The sequence below is a fragment of the Ursus maritimus genome, unplaced genomic scaffold (assembly GCF_017311325.1).
Source record: "Ursus maritimus isolate PB19 unplaced genomic scaffold, ASM1731132v1 scaffold_12, whole genome shotgun sequence".
Lineage (NCBI taxonomy): Eukaryota > Metazoa > Chordata > Mammalia > Carnivora > Ursidae > Ursus > Ursus maritimus.
Window position 1 is genome coordinate 56,589,979 of NW_024423564.1, and position 23,720 is coordinate 56,613,698.

Below are 23,720 nucleotides of genomic sequence, written 5' to 3' on the forward strand. Positions count from 1 at the left end.
TTCACGGCCTTAGCTACCACTGACCTCCCATATAAAGCAATCTGGCTGAGCGGTCTCCGAGGACTCAGTGACTCAATGAGGGGCAAGCAGCAATTTGATTTATATGTATTTTAATCCTTAATCTATGTATATTTAATTTTATCCAAGATCCAAGAAGTTGGTCTTCACCAGTGTTTGCTATTTATATTGCTGGTAGAACACAGCTATGTTTCTAAATAAATATGATGAGGGAGGACAAGTCTAATATTACTTACAGAGAAAGGAGCAATCAGGAAAGTTTGGAGACCACTCTGCTAGATGGTCCCAAGGTTTGTGTCAGGCGCCTATTCTAAGTTCTATGAGAATAAAAGAGAGCCTCCTGCAATACTGTGATGTCCGGGGCACTATTCATTTCTGGGCTTCAGTTTCCCTAACGGTTAAATGGAGAGAGGAAAGAACCTACCTCATAAGGGTGTTGCATGGAGCAAAACAATAACGCACGCACAGTGCTTAGCACAGTACAGCCCCATACTCAGAAATGTGATCTTCACATACAGATAAGAAAACTGAGCTTACAGAATCTTCCAAAATTCCCCTTGGGTCTTCAGATCCTGTGTGGTGAAAGCCAAATTCAAAACCCCAGGGGTCTCACCCTAGTCCACCTCACTCCCCAGCCCCCCAGTACATGGCTCCCATGGAACCTCAGAACATTCCCAGTGCTTTCCTGCCCTGCCACACTGTGTCCCTAGTACCTGGCACACAGCAGCATCTGTCAAATTTCTTTTCAATTTGGTGGAATAAATAACTGGTTCCCAGTCCCATTTTGTGTACATCTTTCTGTTCGCCTTAATTTCTACTTTCCTTGGGAATGCAAAATGCAAAGCCACTGCTACGAAGATAGACGCTCACTAAAATTGTTGAAGGAAGAAATAAATGCATGGATGAACAATGACCAAAGACAGTTTCTGTTTCATGGATCAGGCCTCCATCTGATTTCCCAAAATTACAAAAGCGCTGAGGAAAAGGTACTCTCGTAGCACCCTAGAATGTTCCTTCCAGGCTTGTATTACGGTTTATAATCATGTGATTGTCAGTCTCCACCCCTTCCCCATAGATAACAATATCCAGAAAGTCAGGATGGGTCCTTTCTGCTCATTGTCCTATTCCTAGTGCCCTGTCCTTGTCTAGTCCCCATGACTCGTATGCTGAGGGAACACCCGAGTCCATAAAGCAAGATATCATCCTAGCCTCTCCCGCCTTTTACGGCTGAGGCCCAGACGATAGAGGTGACCTGGCCATTCTCTCAGCCAGCCGCCTTCAGAAGCAGGTCTATTGCGACCCCCATTTCTTTCTCCCTCCCCTCCCTTAATCAGGAATCCTGAGGATGGTGGCCCTGCAGGTGCTCAGAATCCCAGGGGCGTCTCCAAGAGAGACGAGAGGAACCATCTCAATACTTCCCTGCAGGTGTCAGTGGAAGATGTATAGCCACGGGAGGAATCTGTCCTTCCAGACTGCACCAAGGCCAAGCTGGGAACTTGAACCAGCCCCTGCCTGCTGCCTATACCGGCTGCCGACTCAGTAGGTAAAGACTGAAAAGTGCTTCACAAATGAACAGGCACCTCTGCGGGAGAAACGAGTGAGCACATGCCAGCTCTGGCCTCACCAAAACTACACAGCCTCTCTTCACCTGCCCACTCCTCCGTCATCCCTCCACTGGTACCATGACAGCGAGGAGCCATCATCAGCCACACCATGCCTCTTACTACTTATGTGACTTAGAGCAGTGTCCTTACAGTGCTCTGCCTCGGTACTCTTCATGTAAAACGGGCATAACAACAGGATTTATCTCCTGGGGTTGTTCTGAGAATTTGAAGTGAATATATGTAAATGACTCAGAGCAGGGCCCATCCTGCACACAGTGTGGGTCTCTACTGCTCTGTGCTAGGTGCTGAGAAGACACCTCCCTGCTTCTCTGCCCCTCTGCTCTGACCTCTTGTTAGGGTGGATGCATGTCTGTGCTCTTAGCAAACACCTGCTCCTCACTAGGCAGCAGATCTCATCCCTTCTCACCTCCTCAGAGCCATTGTTCTAGCAATTCTCTCCTTTTTGGCCTGAATCATCAATTTTTGCCTCTAGGCTTAATGATTCTCATCAGCATGAAAACATGCTGGCGAGTTCTCTCTCTCCCTCTCTCTCTCTCTCTCTCACACACACACACACACTTCTCTTGAGCCCACATCCTCCCCCAGCTTCCACCTTGCATTTTTGCTCCTCTTTGTAGCAAAGCTCCTCAAAAGGGCTGAAGACACGCCCCACCTCCAAATCCTTGCCTCCCCCCTGCCCTGGGAGTCACTCAAGTCGGGCTTGCACCCCAGCCCTCCTCCAACAGGGCTCTTGCCAAAGTCAACAGTGAGCCCTCACCATCAATGCAATGACCGAGCGCCAGTGTGGATCGTAACGAGCCAGGCAGTGGCATCACACACCACCTCCTCCTTCGTGACACTCTCTCTCAGCTTGCCTTTTAGGACCAACAGCCTTTTGCTTCTCCTCCTAACTTGGTGGCTTCTCCCCAGTCTCCTTTGCTGGTTCTTCCCTGCCTTCCTACCTCCCCAAACACTACACAGGAGGCCCAGGGCTCAGTGCTTGGCCCTCTTCTCTGTGATCTCCTGCAGCCTCCTGGGTTCAAATATTGTCTGTACACTGTACACTGTGGGCTCCCCAGGGTCTGTCTCCAGCCCGCCTCTCCTGCTCCACACCTCCACAGGGACATGGCCTCTTGCATCAAACATGTTCACCATCAGTCCTACTTCAGCAAATGCCCCCAAACTGCTTCTCCTGCCATCTTTCCATCTCCGTTAAGGACAGTTCCATCTTGTCATTTGCTTAGGTCCAAAATCCTTAGAATCATTCTTAACTCTTCTCTCCCATTCATGCTGCCTTCCAGTCCATCAGCAAAGATTGCTGGTTCTCCCCTCAAAAGATGGTCAGGGTCTGACCATGTCTTAGCACCCCTGCCACCCCAGTCTGATGTCACCACCTCACCTGGATTGCCACTGAGTCTTTATCGAGGATCCTTCTGCTGCCACCCTCGTCCTCCTTCGCTGTTTCTGGCACAGTCCCCTGAGAAATCCTGTTAAAACAGGAGGCAGATCATGTCACTCCTCTGCTCAAGCCCTCCAGTGGCTCCCATAACAATCAGAATAAAAGCCAGAGTCAGCATAATAGCCCCTAAGGTCATGTAGGACCTATCTCCTTCCCTGGCACCCCGCAGCTCCCCGTTTCCCTGCTGCTCTCCAATTCCATGCCCCCAACTCTGCTCCTTGCTGCTTCTGTGGCCTGCCTGGGCCTGGTGTGCTCCCCTCTGGGGGCTGTGCAGGGGCTCACTGGCTGTCCCCTCCCACTCTTGCTCCAGGCCACCTTCTCAGTGAGCCCCTACCTGACCCCCCATGTCACTGTGTACAGCCCTTACCCCAACACACTCTCTGCCCTGCTCTGCCCAAATATTCTCTCTGGCTCCCCGCCCTCCTGACACATGGGGTGCTTCCCTCATTTGCTTCCCTGGCAGCCCACTGGAATGTGAGCTCCATGCCAGCGGGGGGTTAGGACAGTTTTGTTCACTGCCCGCCACACACAGTCAGCGTGCAGTCAATGTTTAATAAGTGGATGGATTTTCTATTGGCTTTGTCTTCCTCTGTTCATTGTGAGGGAAGAAGCTGCCTCTTCTGCATGCATGCATCCCCCCTGGTGCCCAGCGGAGACCCTCGCTACAGCCTCTCATGAGGGTTTCTCAGAAGAATGAACAATGAAGTAAATAGACCTGTGAAGAATTCTGTCGTAGCAGAGGTTGCACTGGGCAGCATCACCCGTGTTCTTCAGAAACCAGCATCCTTCTCAATGTACCTCTTGGGGACTACCTTCTAAGTCAGGCCATGTATGTGGGCTCTGACTTTGGAAGATATGGCCTCTACTCTTCTCCCACCTGGGGGCTGCTTGCTCACAATCCCAGGCCCTGCTGTCTTTCCATGTCCACCTAGATGCCTCCCCCACCTCCATAAGGCCCTTCCTGACAGCCCGGCCCACCAGGCTCTCTCTGCCTCTCAGTAACCTTTCCACCCCCAGCCTCACCCTGCCAGGTGCCCCGTGAGTCAACAGGAGGACTCTGTCTCTCACACCTCCAGATAGGGGTGGAGGCCATTCCCTGGGTGAGGAGTGTCCTATGCCTCCAGAAGTCTCTCTCGGCTTCTGCCCATGGGCAGAGTGAGACCACCCCTACTCAGGGCTGCATCACGATGGATGGGGTTGGGAGTACCTGGAACTTCTCTTCTGAGGGCTTCTGTTTCCTCAAGGGAGGCAGGAAGCCAGCTCTTCAGCTGAGAGCAATGATGGGGAAGGAGGTGCGGCGTTTGCAGGCTAGAGGAGAAAGTTTGAAGCAGCTGAGAACAGGAGAGTGACTGAAGAGAACCAGAGCAGCTTGCCAGGCAGTAATTAGCATGTTTGGATGTTTTTCTCAGGCCACGGTTAACACACAGGTGCAGCAGCACAGTAGGTGAGAGCCACCTTTGACCAGAATTGGGGTTTTGCCTGACCATGTAATGAGTCAAGGGGAAACAAGAGAAATTGTACGTCAGGGAGTGACTATAATGAAAATGATAATACGAGAGGCGAGAGTGTGTCATGACACCCGGTGGCCCAAAGGCCTAGGTTTGCTGGGAAAACTCTGACAACAGATTTGAAACTGGGACTGTCCCAGAACGCCTTTTCCAGAAAGTTCCCTGACCTACCCCTTTCCAGCGCGGGGTGGGTCGCTGTCTCCTATCTGCTCCCACAGCACCCTCTGCTCACCTGCACTGTATTTTAGTACTTGACTTACCTGTCTATCTTCCTGCTGGCCTATGAGCACTTGGAGGAAGGAAGCCAGTCTCATATTTCTTTGAATCCCAGCGCCAGACCCAAGGAAAAGCTCACGATGCAATCGCTGACTGACTGAATCATTTATTTGATAGAACCCAGACCGTGTTCTGTATAGTAATAAATCCTCATTTTGTATAGCAATTTGCAGTTTATAAAGCAATTTCATATCCATGATCTTCTTTCAATCGGACAACCACCCTCCAAGAGAGCAGCTCAGTCATTCATTCACTCATTCATTCATTCTGCTAAATAAGAGCACCGACTCTGTGCCAGGTACTGTCTTAGGCACCGGAAGCCAGAAACGTAACAGATGGAAACCCCTGCCTTCATGGTGCTTCCACGCCTGCAGAAGGGACTACCTGATTTACACATGGGCAGAGCTGTGGTTAGCTCAGAGAGGCTAAGCAACCTGGCCAAGGTCACACAGCCCGCAGGTAAAAGAGTCCAGGTGAGGACACAGGACTGTCTGACTCCAAGTACAAGGAATGCATTTTCTACCACACCACAGTTACTTCACGGGATCGTGGACTTATCCGTGAGGTGTCTACCCCCCGCCCCTCCCCCCACCCCGGTCCCCGCCAACTTAACAACAAATAAAAGGAGACTTGGCAGAAATCCACACCCTGGGACTACCTTGGAACTCCTTCCCTTGTCTAGTGTATGTGTTTAACAAAGATGTGAGAAATACCTGCCAGGTCTCTTCTTGCCAGAGCCAACGACAGAAGCCACACCGCATTGTGAACACAGCGTCTGCTTGTGTGCAAACCCGCAGGCATTTTTAGCAACTTTGGGGAACATAAAGAAAGCTGTTGGTTTTGTTTGCACATATTTTTCGCCTCTGCAAAAGGCTTCTCACCAAGCAGCAGCCTAGGAGCTGCCTTTTATTTGATCTTAAGACATGCAATGTCTTTATAGCTCACTAGCTGAGCTACGGTTGGAAATGATTTCACCTGCTCTTGGTTCCCTCCCTTGGAAAATGGGTCTGGCAATAAAGGCTCCTACCTCCTGGGGTGGTGGTGTGGACTGAAAATGCTAGCCTTTCTGGAAAGCGTTATGCCCGGCGGGCGGGGGGGGGACTGGGGGTGAGTGCAGTGGAGGCAGCCTGGGGAGGAGAAAGCTTCATCAGAAGCTGAAGCACCTGGACAGGACAGGAATCCCAGCTCTACCACTTGGAGACCCAGAACCTTTGATGAGTAACTCAGCCCCCTCTCCCCCCAGTTCCTCCCCCTCAGTCTCCCTCAACAGTTTCCCAAAGGATTGCACTGAGTGTTATAAACAATGCGTATAGTGTCCAGCACTGAGCCTGTGTGTGGGAATTGTTCAGTAAATGGCTGTGTTTATTATTATGATTATTAGCATCATCATTACTGGTACTGATATTTGGGTGGTTGGGTCAACAACGATTTTAGGAATTTTAGACTGCAAACCTTGAGGCAAGGATTATGTTTTATGTATCTTTGTATACCCAATGCCCAAAACTCGAGCCAGCAGTTAGCAGCTGCTAGTAAAAGTTTGGAGAACTGGAGTAGATGAAGGAAGAAGCAGCCAAACCCCTCAGTGTGCTTAGCTCAGGCTTGGGCAAGAACAGGTATTCACACTTGCTGTGAGGCAAACCTCAGTCTTCATGTGTGTTCACTCATCCGAACTTACAAGGCAGGGATTATTGTTATCCACACTTTAAAAATTAGGAAACTGACCCCCACGGTCAAACGACTTGCCCAGGTTCACTCAGCCAGGGGATGGCAGAGCGAGGACCAGAACCCAAGGGCATCTCACTCCTAAGCCCACACTCTTACCCACTGCCCTGCACTGCCAGGAAGAGTTCTGCCTTGAGGTTTCCCCTGCTCCGACCTTGTTGAGTTCCTGGCCATCTGGTTGTTTCTGATGTTCCCGGCAGGAAGAGTAAATCTCTCTATATAAGTCTAAGTCAATGATTTATGTGGCCAGCCTGTGTTGTTATTTCCAGGTGTTTGTTGTGTTGCAGTGTTCCCCCCACCATGGCAGACATTGTCATTGCAGAGGGAGACCATCACCCATCTATGGTCATCCTGTCCTTGGCAGTGCCCAGCCACTCTGGAAGCAGATGTCACCCTTTGCCGGGAGGCACAGGGGTTCCTACTCACACCCCTCTCCTGGGAAACATGTCCTGGGTCCCAGAGCTGAAGGGAAGAAGAGGTAGAGCCCCTGCCAATGGGCCGGAGGCTAGCAGTAGGGAATGAGGAAGGGCCAAATTGCCCCCCCAACTCGTCAGGTGCTTCTGTTAGGGCAGCACAGTGGATACTCCCAACAGCCTGCTGTATAGTCTGGACCTAACATAGAGTCATGGCCCCTCAGTCCAGAGAGTGGGGAGGCTTACCCAAGGTCACATAGTCATCAACAGGGGAGCCAGAACTGCCACCGTCCTCGTTCCCAGACCCGTGATCTCTCTACAGTGCGAAGTCAGGGGATGGAGATCAAATCCCAAAGGAGCTGTGTAAAGGACTCTCTCTGTTGTGTCTTTGAGCGGCACAGTAACATAGCAGGTCAGAGTTCCATCTCTAAAGTGAGAGGGACCTAAGTCTGAATTCCAGCCCTGCTGCTAGCCTACTAACCATGGACTAGCCATGGAACCTCTGGGGACCCCCAAGTGGAGGACTCGGTACCCCTCCCTTGCAGGCAGCCTTCAGAAGACAAGGATACAGTGCATAGAAAGTCCTGCGCCCACTTCTTGTCAAACGATACCTTTGTTTCTTCCTTGGTTCTCCAGAACTTCCTGGGTGTTAAAATGGTTGCTTTACTTACAATATGTCATTCAATGCTCTAAAGTAGGAATTAAGATCCCCAGTAAGCAGACAAGAGAACACATTAATGTCAGAAATTTTAGGTGACTTGTTCAGGGGACCCTGACTCTCTGACCCCAGAGTCTTTGTTTTCTGTACTAGTTCAGAGAAACATTTGGTTTCGTCTGGTTTTTGTTTTAATCCAAGAGTGGTGTAGCTGAACTCACATTGCCTTGTATGTTGTGGCATTGAATATGCATATCTGAGATTCCTCTTATCCTTATGAACAGCCACCATTCTTTTAGAAGAACAAGATTTCTTCAACATGTTTTCTCTTAGCACCTGTCTCAGAATCACCAGGCGGTCTCATCAAAAATGCAGATCCCAAGGGCCAAGCCCCAGAGCCCCTGGACCAGAATTGCTAGGTGTGGGGCTGTTTACCAAGCTCCCTGGCTGATTCTAAACCACACTCAAGGTTGAGAACCACTGCCTTTGGGAGGCAGTTATGCAATAAGCACTGGTTGAATGGAAGAGGGAAGACAGTTTTCCAAAAGCTAAAGTCGAACCTATGTCAAGCTTGAAAACTTGTGCACCGGGATCAGGGTATGACTATCGGAGAGAGGCACACCCTGGGCTGGGGCAGACCCGGTGGCTCCCAGATGCCCTGGCTGTGGTGCCAACATGGAATTCAAGCCTGGAGGGGTCGATGCCACTCTAGGTGGTCAGGCCACCTGCCAGGGGTATTCCCGGCTATAGGAAAAGCAGCCTGCCAGCAAGTCCCACTGCACCAAGTAGAAAGGCCTAAGGATGAAGGAAGCAGGGACCATGCCTGGCCTTCTGGGAAACTGGCTGAAGGATAAGGCAGGAGCACAGATATAACACAAGGTCTCCTCCATGAGACACAAGTGCAGCCTAAACATCTAGAGCACAAGGTCAGAGGGGAGCAGGAACAGGGAGAACTTGATGCAAACCTCTGCACAGAAGCCCAAAGCATACAGCCAGGGCGGCATCCAGAAGGGAAGCTGAGCGTCTCCCGCAGTGGCCGTGGCAGGCCCTGGGGCGGGGAGTCAGGCACACGAATGCAATCTGCCCCCTCCATAAGTCACCCAGGCCAGCCATTCCTTACAGCTTCTGCACTCGCTCGAAGCGATAGGATATGCCTTAATACTGAATATATGTTAAGTAATGGTTCCTGCCATGAGCAGTGTGACCTCAGTCCAGCCCCTTCGTGACACTGGGTATCCCATCTTCCTCTGCTCCATGGGGGACCACACTTGATGACTCCAAGGCCCCTACCAGCTCCTGCATCCACCTACCAGGGTATCTGTGGAAATTAGCGGCTCTATTCATGAACGTGCCAGACCTCCCCTGTTCTTTGCATCCATTATCTTGCTAGTTTCGGTCTGATTGGCATAGGCCCATCTTCCTTCTAAGCCCTAGCACGAGCAGGAGACAAGGCCCCGGGCGATTTCCAACCAGGGTATCTCCCACTGACTAGTCTGACTTGCCCTGGTTTCGCCCCACAAGCAGCAGAGATACATGGGGGAGGGCGGAGAATTTTGCCAGGGGTGTGAGCATGCTTATCTTTCATTAATACAGCAGCAACAGGAAAGAGGAAGAAAAAGAAGAGGAGGAGGAGGAGGAGGAGGAGGAGCAAGAGGCACCCAGCACACAACTCTTCTCAGAGGGGTGCCCGAGTCCACGAAGAAAATAGGGGTGCTCTACTCAAGTGACAGACTAGAGGAGGTGGGTCACATGGGAGCTCTTGGCTAATGGGGCAATTTATGAAATGATGGGGGCACACCGGTGTGCTCGCTCAGAAAATGTAAGGAGGAGGCAGCAAAGCAACGCGGCCAGATATTTCCAGGCTCGGCGGCAACAGGAGAAAGGGGCAGAACTTTGCCTACGGTAGCAAAATTGACTGAGATCTTAGAAAGACTTTAAAAGATTATGGACCGGACCTCCTGATGCTCAGGGTGGCAACAGGAAGGTGGGAGGAAGTGGGGAGAGAATGGGCCCTTGAAACCACATGGCTCTGCTAAGTATGAGTCGTGGGTTTGAGGACGAAGTGGTAGCCTCCCTGAGCTTTAGTTTCTCAAATGTAACTATGTTATCATGTAACTTATTAGAAAAATTAAGGTTCACTGTACCAGAGCTCATACATCCGAGGATACTGATTTAGGCATCTCTAAAATTGGGGTGTGTCTTGTGATCTAGCACATTTTAGAGTCTATGAAATTAATCGTAAGTCAAACTCATCACACAAAGTGAACACTCAAAACTATGGACGAGTATTATCTAGCAAGAGCCAGAAGATGTATTCTGTATCATGCCCTACAGCACAGTTAAGGTCGTTAACCACAACGCCAGGACGGTCAGGCTGCTGGGGCATAGGAACCACTTCTCTTATTCATTGTATACTGTTCGTGATCTGCTGGATGAATGGATATACCAAAGGGCACTGAGGTTCATTCAAACCCAAGATTCCAGATTCCTCGGACATTGTATCTGCTACCATAACTCTACCGTTGAAGAGTTCCCTATCCTCTGAATCCAAAATCAGGACACGTGATTTCTCATCATCACTGAATAAAATCCAGTCAGTGTCTGGCTGGACTCAAATAATCCGTGGAAGCCTAGAACCATCCAGAACAACCCAAAGTTCTTGGAACCATATTGTTTCCCACCACTGGCTTTTTTGCATGTGCTCTTCCTTCTGTCTTCCTCCTTCCCTCCTTTTTTCCTTCCTCTGTGCTGGGGGCATTGGATGCAGCAGGGGCAAATGGATGGGGTTCCTGCCCACAGATTACTGAGAGCCTGGCAGCAAAGACAGTTAAACAGGTAATAACAAGTAGTGACAGAAAATGCAAGGCGTGCTGAGATCAGGAGAACGGGGTGAAGCTCTCCTCACACTGGCTGCCTGACAAAACCCTACTCCTTTCTGGAGACAGAGCTCTGCACACCCTCCTCTGTAAAGCTGTCCTGGGCCTTTTACTTGGGCTGACTTCTCCATCAATGGACTAAGCCTGTGGTGGCATCTTTCACTCTGGTCTCTGGACCTCTGACACTGCTTCTAGACTGCAAACTCCTGGGGCACGAATGTGTCTTTTCGCAGCTTTGTTCCTAGCATGATGGCGTGAGCATAGTAGGGGCTCCAGAAATGTTTGCTGACTGGAGAGCCATTAATAAAGGATTTCTTTTGTGTTTGGTGGGTTTCTCCATATGAAAAGTTCTACAAAAGATATAAATAGCCAATTGCATTAGCTGCTTTCCTCTGAGCCTCAGTATGTCTCTTTAAATGGAAGGAATTGAATTTACCAGTGCTTTTCTCCCTCCTTCCCTCCCTCCCTCCCTCCCTCCTTCCCTCCTTCCCTCCCTCCCTCCTTCCCTCCTGCCCTCTCTCCCTTCCTTCCTTCCTTTGCTTCCTTCCCTTTCTTTCCTTTTTTAATAATTTCCCTTTTCCCCCTCTCTCTCTCTTTTCAAGTAGTAGAACACTTTCTTCAAGTGAAATCTTACTCAGAAGCCCAGTATGTAAGGCAAACAAAGTCTGAGTTTTTCTGAAAGGAGAGGTAGGACCCGAACATCCAAAATTCACCTCTGCCTTCCTTTCCCTGAGAAGCATGAAGTCCCTCTTAGCTCTAGCGCTGCATCAGACTGTAACTTACTGCATCTCAAGTAGCCAGATCCACCAAGACCAGAGAGTACCACCCGAAGACAATGCTAAATATGTATTGAGCGCCTAATACATGCCAGGGCAGCCGAGCCCTTTAAAAAAATTGCCTCATTTCCTCTCTTTTTTTCCTTGCCATCCCTTTCTCTTTGCCCCAAATTCTGCATTTTCAAGTTAAAAATAATCTTATATTGTCGTTAGCTGCCTTAAATACTTTTGGAGAATGAGCTAGAGTTATAAATAGATATAAATACAAAACACCGTGTTAGTTTAATCCTCACAACAAACCTGTGGGGTAGGTTTTAGCAGCTCTGTTTCATAACTGAGATCAGCAGGGTGCAGAGAGGAAGCGAAGTTGCCCAAGATCTTTCCGGGAAGTCAGGGAGCGCGATCCCATTTCCCACCTCCTGGGTGCTTCCCACGCCGTAGCACCACCCTCACTAAGAGGCGTGCCCTTGCTAAGTTATTTAATCCCCACCAAACCTTGCAAGATGGATACTATTGCTACAGCTATGGTACAGATGAGAACCCAGAGGATTAGAGGTGAAGTTGCTCGTCCAGGGCCACATAATCAACTAAAACCAAGCCAGGTCTTGAACCAAGCCTGGGCTGGTAACCATCCAAAGCCTGCTCCTTACTTTGCTCCTCCTCTTGAAGGTTCTCTCTCTGCGCTCCTGGGGGGAGGGTGGCGGACAGGAGTCCGGGGAGAATGCAGAAATGTCAGGGACCGCACAGCACACTGCAGAAGCCCAGACCAGGATCATTAAGCAAACCACACTGCCTGGAGGCAAGATTTGGCTGTGTGACCTTTGGCAAGTAATTTAACCTCTTGTGTCTCCCTCTTCTCAGGCACAAAATGGTGATTATAATCCTAACAATCTCAGAGGTATTGTTGTAAGGCGGGGAAACTCGTGGAACAGTACCTAGCATAGAATAAGTACTCAGTAATTGCTAGTTCTTATGACGTGTATCTTAAATGGCCCAGGAACGAATAGCATTTCTCTCATTATGTCATTACAGTGTTGGTAAGACAGACTCTCTATCGTGGGGGTCGCACACATCCGTGGAACTTGTGAGCACAAAGAAGCTAGAACTGGCTATGGAGCTGACTCAAGGAGGAATCCTGAGCCTGTTCCTTCCCTCCCAGGCTGACGGCTTTTGGTGCCTCACAACAGAAGCTTATTCGAATTGACAAACACTCCTGAGCACCTACGAGGTGCGGGGCCCTGCTTGAGACTCCAGGGGTAGAGAAATCGTTGTGGCACAGGGGCTCTCTGCCCTGCCGTGTGTGGGGGGAAGATATTCACAATATAGTATTTATCGTTTACCATTCATACGTTTCCAGTGCAGTGGCCTTAAATACATCACCATGTGGTGTGACCATGACTGCTATCTATACCCAAACATTTTCCTCTCCACAACAAACTCTGTACCCATTAAAAAATGACTCACCCTTCCCCCTCTTCCCAGCCCCTGGTAACTTCTAGTCTACCTTCTGTTTTCACTATCTCCTTTTTTTTGTTAATTTTCTTGTGGTGAAGTATACACCACCAAACTTACCATCTTAACCGTTTATAAGTACACAGCTCAGGGACATTAAGCACATTCCCACTGTTGGACAGCCATCCCCACCATCCATGTCCAGAGCTTTTTCACTTTTCTAAACTGAGACTCTGTACCCATTAGACACAAAGTCCCCATTCCTCCGGCCCTCCGGCCCCTGGCAACCACCGTTTCTACTTTGTTTCTACGAATGTGACGACTCTAGGGACCTCAGTCTCCTATCAGTGGAACCATACAACATCCGTCTTTTGGGGACTGGCTCATTCCACTTAGCATCACTTCCTCGTGTCATCCATGTTGCAGCACGTGTCAGAATTTCTCTGCTCTCTGAAGCTGGGTAAGATTCCATTGTACGTACGTACAACACTGGTTTATTCACCCACCCATCGATGGGCACGGAGTACTTCTAGCTTTTGGCTGTTGTGAATGATACAGCTTTAAACATGAGTGTGCAGTTCTCCCTGCCTTTGAGCTACTTGTGGTCTGATGTGGGGGGTGACACGTATATTCACCTGCAGGTTGCCCTGGATCAGCCCTCTGTCTCCTCATCTGTGAAATGGGAATAACGCTCCCCAGTGTGGGAATTAAATGAGATGATGACTCCGGGCAGTGCCGGCCCACTGTAAACACTTGAGAACTGTTAGCTGCTGCTGCTATCAGGGGGAAGTGTCTAGAGAAGAAGGGACTGGAAAGCGTGGTGGCCGGGGGGGCTCTCTCACACCGGCCCATTGGGCAACTCTCACAAACATCCCGGCAAGTAGGCCCAAAGATCAGCTTTCCAGATGAAGAAGCAGACTCAGAGAGGCTGTGAATAGCATGGGTGGATCTAGAACACGCGCCTCAAGCCTTCCTACCTGAATCTGGTAAAAGTTCAGGGGAAGGCAAGAGCAGCAAACCAAAGCTCCCTCAATGTCTGCAGAGCCGGCCTGGGAGAAGGCAACAAGACACTTGTCTCAAGTGGTCTTAGCCTGAGGGGGAAGAGCCGGGGAGGCAGAAGGGAGGAGAGCTGTTGGCAGACACAGAAGGCAGGGCCAGTGCAAAAGCCAAGAGGTGGGAGATGTCAAGCCTCCAGAAATGGGAGGGGGCCCATCTACAGGGAGCCTAAGGTGTGGTGCTAGGGAGGGCGGGTCGGGTCAGTGAGGGCACGTGAGGCGGCCCAGCCCAGTCCGGTTCCAGGGCTGGGAGGGCTTGGGTGCACTGCCCACAGTGGTGTTTCAGGACATCAGTCAGACCGATAGGACAGGGACACCTGCTTCCTAACAGATCCCTACCTTCAAACTACAGACAATGTTTTAAAAAAAATGATGTGTGTTTTACCAATATCATGTGCATAGTACAAAAAGTCAGATAGTTCTAAAAGGCTCATTCCCTAACCCCATTCCCCTCCACACTCAAATCTTACTGCCCAGAGGCAGCCACTGACCGGTATCACTTCCAATATTTAACTCCATATTTCTAAATAATGTGTTTAAGCATCTCTTTCTTTGTTTTCTGTCTGACAATGACCCTGTTGACCTGCCACAATGGGGGAGGAGGATGGAGCTCCTCCTGCACAGCCACCTCCCCTCCCCCAGCTTCCCAACTTAGTTCCGGCGTAATTTCTGGTTAGATTTAGTGTTTATAGTAATGTGACCATGGAAATGACAGCGGAACCATATCACGTTAAGTTTTTCTATAACTTATTCTTTTTGCAGAAATTAAACCAGTTTTTAAACCAATTTGCTTCATTTTCTGAGTACACTAATCCATATCTCTCCATGAGCATGTAAGTCCCTCTCAGAAGCTACAAGCACAACAGGGAATCCATCCATCTGTCCATCTTCCTTCCAGAGCCATCAGTGCTCCTGATCTAATCTGCACACCTGTCTTCTGCTGGGTGAAGAGTTGAGCTGTGGCCAGCTGTGTTTTAATGGGGCCCCTGATGCCAGCCACACAGGTCCGATCATTTGGCCCAATTGTCATTCATCCGTAGATTTTATTCAGAAAATACCTACTGAGTCCTTTCTAGATCCCAAGGAGGTCAAATGCCAGAGGCCGGCAATGCAGAATGAATAGATGTGGCCCCTACCTTCAAAAGTGCCTGAACCCTAGGGCAGACACAAGTTAGTGCTGGGCCAAACGGGGGCTCTGGGAGTTATGAGGGGCCAGAGGAGAAGCCCCAGTGCAGCCTTGGGAAGGGCCAGTGTGGAAGGCTGCCTGGAGGAGGGGAGGCTGAATGAGTCTCAGCTTGTCGGGAGGAGTTTTCTAAGAGTTCTGGGAAGGCCATTTCAGGTAGAGAGCATCATGTGCAGTCACAGGGGCATGAGAAAGCATGACTTGTTCTGAGAATTTCAAGTAAGTAATCAGCCATGATCATGTGGGAGGGCTCTAGTCAAGGGGAGGCTGTGTCTCACGTACCAGGCCAAGGGACCAGAGGGACATGGGGAGCCACAGAAGGGTCTATAAGAGAGAAGACAAGACATGATTGGGTCTGTATTTTTTAAAAGACAAGATGGCAGGGTGCCTGGGTGGCTCAGTTGGCTAGGCATCCAACTCTTTCTTAAAATTCTCTCCCCCTCCCCCCCCCCCCCCCCGTGCCCCCCCCCCCGGCTCATGCACACTCTCTTTCTATAAAATAAAATAAAATAAAATAAAATAAAATAAAATAAAATAAAATAAAATACAAAACAAGACAGCTTCAGGGTATCAGAGAGATTAGAGAGAAAGATGGGCAAGCGAGGGGGACTCTGAGGTCTGGCAAAGGAGGAGGAACATCTGAATTAACACTGGCACTGGGGGGTGAATGAATGGTAGGCTCATGAAACCCTACAGAAACCAAACAGCTTGGTCTTGGGGTCACAGGCAGTGGGAGAAGGCTGACCTATAATTCCCAGGTGTCTGCCTCCTGGGAAACTGGAAGCTACTCTGGACTGGGAAGAAGGGCATTGCCCTCTTGAGATATTTGGTGAGCCAGAAGTGCTGGGAGGATGGATGCCTACCGACTGAGAGAGCAGGGCTGGGGCCTGGGGCTTTCAGAAATTAGAAGGCAGAGGTAAGATCTAGAGGCCGTGGGGTCAGAAGGGCTGGTAGAGTCCAGCCGGTGAAAGCATGAGTTCGGGACCCAGGGAGCCCTTGGTTTAAAGGCCAGCTCAGCCACCTGCTCACTGAAACTCTGTTTCCCCATCTGCAAAATGGGGACCAAAGTCCTCCCTACTTCATGGGGTGGTGGTGAGGGTTCAACGTTTATGGGGGGGGGGGGGGCAAGGGCAGCTGCAAAAAGCAGGTGATACTTGAGCAGACCTCAGAAGAGGAGGAGGCAGACCTGGCTCCATGGGTGTGCGGCCAGTACAGTCACACCTAGCCCCATACTCAGAAGAGCCCAGAACTCGGTTTTACGCTCTGATTTGCTGTCTTGAAGTTCTTAACAATTTTTGAACAAGGGGCCCCACATTTTCATTTTGCCTGGGACCCCACAAATTAGGCAGTGGTGCTGTGAGTAGGAGACCAGCGGGCAGAGAAGAGGGGGTACTTTGGAAGGAAAGGGCCCTGAGTGTGCACAGGCTTGCTGGAACTGGAGGCTCAGCTTGCTCCAGAAACAGCTCCAGGCTCGGCGCTTCTAGCTGCAGAGCTGCGCATGCGGGAAAGCGGTAGATGCTCGGAGTGATCAGCAGTGAGAGGCCTGGATGCAGCGTTAAGGGCTTGGATGTTATGAGTGTGCACATGGGAGCCTTTCCAACTGTGCGAGCCTGGAAGTGCAGAGGTGAATGCTAGCTCAGGGAGAGCACGGGCATGGCGGTGGTACACGGTGTGGGGACTACTGTGACCTGTACTTTCCAGATGAGGAAACAGCCCCCGAGAGGGGCAGAGCAGGGCTGCAACGGGCCCTTGTGGTTTCATGGGCCCCTTTCTCCTATATAAATATAAACATAAATACACACACACATGTACACATGCACATACACATTACACTCTGCAATGGCATGGGTATAAAGGCAAATACACAATACTGCATACTAAAGCATTTTCTTTGACCCGAAGTATGGGGCATCTGGGGTGTGTGCCTACTTAACTGAAGTCACCCTGGAGAGAAGCTACTCGGCCCTTCCAGCTCAGTGGGTGCTGCAGCCAAGACTGCCAGGTCACTCCAGAAGGGGCAGGTGCTTCTTTTTCTCTTCAAGGGGAATGCTGGCCAATCCCTAGGACCCTTTCAGTGGGGACCTGCTGTGCCTCCAAGGACTTTCCATCCCCATGTCCCGCGGAGTGGGCTGATGGTTGTTTGGGTTTAGAGCCGGCTGGTGGGGCTGAATGACAGGCGAAGGAGAGAGAGTTGCAAACGTCCTGGGACTTCGGGAAAAATCAAAGGTCTCCATGTCTGCAGATGTCTGCGACTTGATGCCTCGTGCCACGTACACTGTCAACCTTAGGGACCAACCTGCCCGCCTACCGCACCCAGACAGAGGTGGGGAGGCTGAGTCAGCGGCAGCTGCTGAGGATGCTGTCTGGAAAGGAGAAACGTCACCGTCTGTTTGTCTGTCTGTCTGTCTGCCTGGGGTTGCAAAGAAGCCTGCCTGGAGGGAGAGGAAGTACACGGGCCTTTCTTTGCATGCCAGTTGCTCACGTAGCCCAGGAGAATAACAGAGGCTCAGAGGAGTATCCCCATGCCACCTCCTTCCTCAGGCTTTCTTCACAGGTTCCTCACTGGCCTTCTCTTTCTTTCCTCCACGTGCCCAGCTGGTGGCAGGGTGCCTGGTTTGGGAGCTTCAGTCCAGTCCTCCCATGGCCCAGCTTTGGCCCCCCCGTGTACTTGGGTAGGCAGACAAGCGACAGCACAGGGAGTGCTGATTTGGAAAGAAAAGGGGTCTGGCCTGGTTATCTCTTTAGACCTCAATCTTCTCTTCATCTTCAAATCATACTTGTCCAAGCTCCAGGTCTCTTTCTGCTAGGTATTTATGATGGATGGATGGATGGATGGATGGATGGATGAGTGAATGTTCAACCTTTCCCAGTCTTAGAAGCCACTCCTTCTGCCCTCCAATTTCTGTGGTCAGGAGCCCAACCCCAGGACCCAATTCCCTCTAAAACAAGAGGGAGATTGAAACTTGGAGATTTGGAGAAAAATGACTGAAAAAGTTCCAGCTGATTGCTTCTGTTTTCCCTATGAAGGCCGAGGGTTTGTTGGGAAGATGAAGAATGAAGTTTAGAATCACTATTGTATGGCAGTTCAATTGGGGATTTTCAGACACATCACAAGGTAGTGCCATGGGCCCTGTGGTTTTTGGTGGTCAGAGTAATAGCTAATATTTCTAGAGCAATTATCACAGGGCAGGCACTGGGCCTGGTGCTCTCTACTCACACAAACTCCTTTCATCTTCACGCCCACCTGGGGGGCAGGTGCCTCAGTAAGGATGAGGCACGTCATACTGCAGGAATTTAAAACAAAAACAAAAACCATTCTAAGTGGTTTACAAACAGAAAAATGTATTTCTTACTCATGCTATCTGTCGAGTGTGGCTGGAGAAGAGGCATGGTAAGAATGAGAAGCCAGGAAGGTCTGAAAAGCTGGCAAAGAAAGGAGGGAGGGTCCAGAGCCTGGCACTCAGGAGGACATCCAAGAGCCAGTATGAGGAGAGCTCTGGAGAGATGAGCGGGAGGGAGGGGTTGGAGAGTGGGACCCTGCAATTTGCCATTTCAGGGGTGGAGCAGTAGCCAGCTGAGATAAGAGACAGGCGTGGCTCTGAGTGTGGGTGGCTGGAGTGGAGTAAAGTGGAACTGAGGTCAAAGGTTCTGGCAGATGGAGCCAGCGTCCATTCCCGGGGAAGAATGGGGATCTTTGGGAGGATAGAACAAGCCACAGGTTAAGCATATTACAGCTTCCTGGGCTGTCAATTCTAGCAGGAGATGAGGTTTAGAAGCTGTTTTTTAATAGTCAAACATGAAAATATGAAATATAAGACCTCTAACAAAGGTGTGTGTGGAAGCCCACCTTCCTCTGCACTGGAAAGCTGGAGAAGCACCAGGTGGAGAAGAGCCACTGAAAATCATAGATGAACACAACTGGATGCAAACAACCAAGGACCAGGGGTCCATTAAAATTTCCATTCAGGGGTACCTGGATGGCTCAGCTGTTAAGCATCTGCCTTCGACTCAGGTCATGACCCCAGAGTCCTGAGATTGAGGCCCGCACTGGGCTCCCTGCTCAGCGGGAAGCCCGCTTCTCCCTCTCATACTCCCCTCACTTGTGTTCCCTCTCTCACTGTCTCTCTCTGTCAAATAAATAAATAAAACCTTTAAAAAAATTTCCATTCAATGAAAATCATAATAATAGTTCACCGGTCACGAGACCTTGTTATATGCTAGGCACTATTCTAAACACTCTAGATGTATAGCTGCTTTGATGCTCTTGGGACACCCGACAGGGAGGGACGGTTTTTATGCCCACCTTATAGATGAGAAGAAGCACTTCCTACAGCACTTGGCCAGAGTGGCAGGCCAGTGTGCATCAAAGGTGGGATTTGAATTTGGGCAAACTGGCTTTAGAGCCCATGCTCTTAAATGCTACACCAGTGGTTCTGCAACATGGATGAGCATCAGAACCCTTTGGGGGGCTTCTTAAAGCAAGGTGTTGGGCCTCTCCCCTAGAGGCTTGGGGTGGCCTGAGAATTTGCATTTCTGAGAAGTCCCCAGGTGATCCTCAGGCCTCGGGTCCCTTCATCCTGCCTCACAAATAGACACACACAGCAACTATTCAGTGTATAGTGGGGACAGCGTCTCCTTCCTAATGTGGTACCAAATGCCTGGTATGCTGTGTGTGTGTGTGTGTGTGTGTGTGTGTGTGTGTGTGTGTGTGTGTCTGTCTGTCTGTCTGTCTGTCTGTCACAGAGGGCAGAGGATTATGGCTTAGATATCACTACGGGACAAAGAAGAAATTGATCCTTTTTTTTTTTTTAAGATTTTATTTACTCATTTGAGAGAGAGAGAGAGAGGCAGAGATAGCATAAGCAAGGGGAGAAGGAGAGGGAGAAGCAGATTCCCTGCTGAGCTGGGGCTCGATCCCAGGACCCTGAGATCATGACCTAAGCCAAAGACACACACTTAACTGACTGAGCCACCCAGGCACCCCTGACCCTGCTTCTTGCTCCTGAGGTAGGGTATATGGAAAAACAAGCCAGCTCCACAGAGAGAAGAAGGGACACAGGTTCTACTTAAGGTTTGGTGATAGGTACACAAAGCAGCCTGGCTTCAGGTAAAGTGTATTTGGTGCAATACAGGATCCAGAGGCAGAATGGGAGGAGGAGCAGAGAAGGCCGCAGAGACGGGCCAGAATGGGCGAGAGTGGGGTGTTGATGGCGAGCTGGTAAGGAAGATAGCAATTATCTGAAGATGGCCACGCGGGAGAGAATCCAGACGGGTCATCACCAGAGGCCTTCCTGAAGTTGACCATCTCCCTTCCCCTTCTGGAAATTTCCTAGGGTCCAGTGATGACAAATAATAGAAGAGCTGATACCTGAATAGAATCCGAAGAACTTCTTCTCATGGAAAGGAGTGAGCCAAAATCAGGCATCAGTTTCTGCCAAGCCAGCCTTTAAATCTTAAATTCAGATGTCACTGAAATCACCAGCTCTTTGCCCCCTGAAGAAAACCTTCTGCCCTTCTCATTCGCTGCCTTTGGGGAAGCATGTGGAGAGCCGTCGGTTCCCCAGCAGCTGGCTCTTCTGTAGTTTGGGGTCCAGCTTAATTAAGAGCTCCGCTGGCCGATTAGTCTCGGTCACCTCTGTAATTGGGCACCAGCTGTGCTTTCTCTTGACAAGGACTCCTTTATGGAGCTTCTAATGTAAATGCATTACATGAAAAAACATAACAGTTCCAGGGCTATATGATCATAAAACCAAGAACACTTGTTTTCTATAGAAATAAAGAGTGCATCTCTCTCTGTGTTCCAGAAAATAATTTTTTGGAAAGTTGGGACGGAGGGTACCGAGCGGCAAAATCTTCATTCATTTATGTTTGGATATGAACGCTGATGGTGGTTTTAAATGAAGTTTTGCATAATCACAGGTGTTGGTGCATAAAGACTCGGGAAGTTTCTTGGCAGAAACGTGAGACTTGAGAAACTGAACCATGAATGGCTCCATTTATGAACAGCCACCAATGATTGACAGAATGACTATTAATAGCTAATATTAACTGAGCCCTTCATAGGGGCTCAACCCAATGCCAAGCACTTGGAAAGGATTGTCTTGCTTAAAGCTGGCAATGGCTTTGTGAGGTGGGTACAAATGTTCTCCCCATTTTTACAGATCAGGAAACTGAGGCCCAGAGAGGTGAAATAATTCATGTTCAGGGTCACATGGTTTACCACTAAGTAGCTGAAATGGAACTGAAACTCAAGTCTGTCTCATGCCAAAATTCCTTTCTGCCTCTTTCCAAAGAAACAATGCCATTAGCTAAAGTGCTCTGTTTGCAACAATTACAATATCAATGATGACCCTTCACATCTGTACAGAGTTTCACAGTGGCTAAGTTCTTTTATGCCGGCTGTCTCCTGCCATACGTCAGCCCTGTGAGAGAATCAAAACAGTTGCTATCATCCCATTATCATACATCTGGGAAGGTAGGTGCTAAGGGCCTAGACTATCCACCCCAGGCACACATCAAGCAGCAAAGAACAGAGTCAGACCTTCCTAATTCCTGCTCCAAATCCAGTGCTCACTCCACTACTCTCCACCCCATGTGCTGCTTCCAGCCATTTGATCCTTCATTTATATCCCCTCACTTATTTACACACGTCTTGTATTTTTATTTTCTCTATCCTGATTACTTATGTTTATTTAGTTGCTGTCTGTCTCCCCTCCTTGGAATATAAGCTCCATGGAAGCCAGCCCTTGTCCTTGTTGATGGTTATATATGATGATGATGTACAGCACCCCCAAATAGTGCCCAGAACTTGAGAATTTATTTTCCAATTCTTTCAAATAAGTATCAGATTATTCACTCAGAAATATTTATTAAGCACCTACTATGTGCTGGGTATACAGGTAGGTCCTAGGGATCTTACACTGAGCAAGACAGTCATGATTTCCCGCTTCCGTGGAGCTTACATTCTAACTGGCATGGAGGGGTCTTACACAGAAGTAAATAAATAATTGTTAATTGGGACTGGGGGACTTACGAGTGATGAGACGGAAAGGGACAGCCGCTGAGTTCTCGTCCTGGAGCTGTCCACATGCTAGTGGGCAGATCACACATCCAATGGGAAGTTTCCATCTCACGGAACCACAGTGGTAGTTTGCAAACTCAGAGGCAGTGTGCTCCTCTCTGAGCGCCAGGGCTTGGGCAGGGGTGAGGGCAGGGAAGGCTGCCTGAGGAGATAGCACCTGAGTAGTTTCAAAGACAGGAGTTATCGAGGAAAGGGGTGGGGAAGGTTCCAGGCCTGTGCAAGGACAGGTGGCAGGCGGCCAGCTGGCACAGTACAAGGGGTGACTGAGCCTAGACTGTGGGGTGGGGAGAGAAGGAAGAAAAGAGGTGAAGGAGACAAGCATGGAGCAGATCCAAAAGTATCATGTTGTGATGGTGAGTTTTATGTGTCAACTTGGCTAGGCTATTGTTCCTAGTTATTTAATCAAACACGAATCTAGGTATTGCCGTAAAGATGTTTTGTAGATATGGTTAACAACTACGGTCAGTTGACTTTAAGTAAAGATTATCCTCACTAATCTGGGTAGGTCATATCCAATCCATTGATGGCCCTTAAGAGCAAAACTGAGGTTTCCCTGAGGAGGAAGAAAAGTCTGCCTGGGGACTACAGTGTCAGCATCTGACCAGGAGTTTCCATCCTACAGGCAAGACCCCACAGTCACAGGAGCCAAGTCCTTGAAATAAATAAATCTCTTGATAGATAGATGATATAGATGAGAGAGAGAGAGAGAGAGATAGGGATAGACTCTAATTTCCTAGTGGTTCTCTTTCTCTAGATCCCTGACTGACTGATACTCAGCCAGCTAAACGAACTTCCCCCTTAAGGTGATGAGAAGGAGCCACAGGAGTCTTTAAGTGAAGGAATAGAACAACTAGATTTGTGTTCCTAAAAACCATGGCTCTGGCTGCAGTCTGGAGTGGATTAGAAGGGGTAAGACGGAAGGTTGGTAAACCAAGTCGGAAGCTGTTGCCTGAGCTATGGCAGCAAGAATGGCCTGGAAAGAGGAAGACCAATGTAAGGGATATGAGGAAAGTAGAAAGACTCAGTGTGCAATTCTAAGTGTAGGGTAAGGACGAAGGGAGTTGCAATGATCCCCAGGTCATTGGACATCTTGGCAGATGGAACGTAAATGCAATGAGAGCAGGGCCTTTGTTCTGTTCCCTGCTGTCCCCTTTGCATGGAGGACAGTACTTGGTACCCAGAAGGTGCCACTGCACATTTATTGAATGAATGGTGGTGTAACTCTCTGAGGTGGGGAGGACGAGGAGCATACACGTGCAGCTCGGGACATGCTGAATTTCAGGGTGCTGTCAGACAGCCAGGAGGAGAGGTCCAGAGGCAGTCTGGCTTCAGGAAAGAGCTCTGAGATAGACTGAGTCCTGAATGTGGGCATGGGACCTGAAGCCAGGGGTCAGTGCCCCTGAGAGTGTGTGAAGTGAGAAGGGAGGTCAGGAACTGAATCCTGGAGAAATCACACCTTTCAAGGACTGCAGCAGAGAAAGGACCCCTGAGAGGAGAATAAGAAGGGGTGGCAGAGAGACAGGAGGCAAATCAAGAGAAGAGAATGGCCAGGACTGAGCTGGGAGGGAGTGTTCCCACTGCTGCTAAGAGGTTATTTACAATTACAATTGCGACCTTGACCAGGGCATTGTGGTGGTTGTGG

The 23,720-nt window shown here is 49.5% G+C and overlaps 1 long non-coding RNA gene across 1 annotated transcript in view; it reads right to left on the reverse strand.

The window, feature by feature from the left end:
* LOC121102087 overlaps positions 1-22,172 on the reverse strand; it is a 291,047-nt gene extending 268,875 nt beyond the window's left edge. The window contains exons 1-2 of the long non-coding RNA XR_005834157.1: positions 22,031-22,172; positions 3,022-3,109 (exon numbers count right to left, since the gene is read on the reverse strand). This is a non-coding gene — a long non-coding RNA (uncharacterized LOC121102087). The remainder of the gene's footprint in view (positions 1-3,021; positions 3,110-22,030) is intronic.
* Positions 22,173-23,720: the final 1,548 nt, after the last annotated feature.